At 41.6% G+C, this 877-nt stretch overlaps 1 pseudogene; it reads left to right on the plus strand.

The window, feature by feature from the left end:
• The first annotated feature begins 485 nt into the window (after positions 1-485).
• Positions 486-611, plus strand: LOC124516676 (uncharacterized; annotated as a pseudogene).
• The last annotated feature ends 266 nt before the right edge of the window (positions 612-877 follow it).

Here is an 877-nt window from a genome sequence, read left to right on the forward strand (position 1 = left end):
TCATGACCTGAGCCAAAGTTGGATGCTCAACTGACTGAACCACCCAGGTGCCCCCCAAAGATATGTTTTGATCATTGTTATGATACACCAGCTTCCACAAATGGTTAATTTTTTTTTTTAATTTTTTTTTCAACGTTTTTATTTATTTTTGGGACAGAGAGAGACAGAGCATGAACGGGGGAGGGGCAGAGAGAGAGGGAGACACAGAATCGGAAACAGGCTCCAGGCTCCGAGCCATCCGCCCAGAGCCTGACGCGGGGCTCGAACTCACGGACCGCGAGATCGTGACCTGGCTGAAGTCGGACGCTTAACCGACTGCGCCACCCAGGCGCCCCCACAAATGGTTAATTTTACATGCTTATATTATTTGAATGACTTGTCACTAGCTTTTTCATTAGTATCAACAATATTTACATTCAAGTTTAAACGACAGAGTCACTAAAAATGGCATAAATCTAACAGCATTGAAAGTATGTTTATTCTCAAGCTTTGTGCAGTGGCAGTGTCGTAGCCAATGGAGTTTATCTGAGGCACGGTTATTGTTAATTGAAAGTATGCTTACTATCAGCCCAACATATTGAAATATAATTCTATGAAAGATTACATTTAAAGAGCAGAATATAAAATCACATCCAGGCCATGATTACAATGATAAATCAAGATTGCACATGGTAATAGGCATATATTATTTATGCTGCTTAGCATCCTTTCTCTGTTTTTTCCTAAGAGCACTTTTTTTTTTTTTTAAGATTCATTTATTTTTGAGAGAGAGAGTGCAAATGGGGAAGGGGCAGAGAGAGAGGGGGCAGAAGACCTGAAGCGGGTTCCGCACTGACAGCAGTGAGCTCAATGCAGGGCTCAAATTCACAAGCTGCAA

This window comes from Lynx rufus, unplaced genomic scaffold (assembly GCF_022079265.1).
Source record: "Lynx rufus isolate CCGP_SWC_20201006 ecotype Redwood Valley unplaced genomic scaffold, mLynRuf1.p SCAF_2, whole genome shotgun sequence".
NCBI lineage: Eukaryota > Metazoa > Chordata > Mammalia > Carnivora > Felidae > Lynx > Lynx rufus.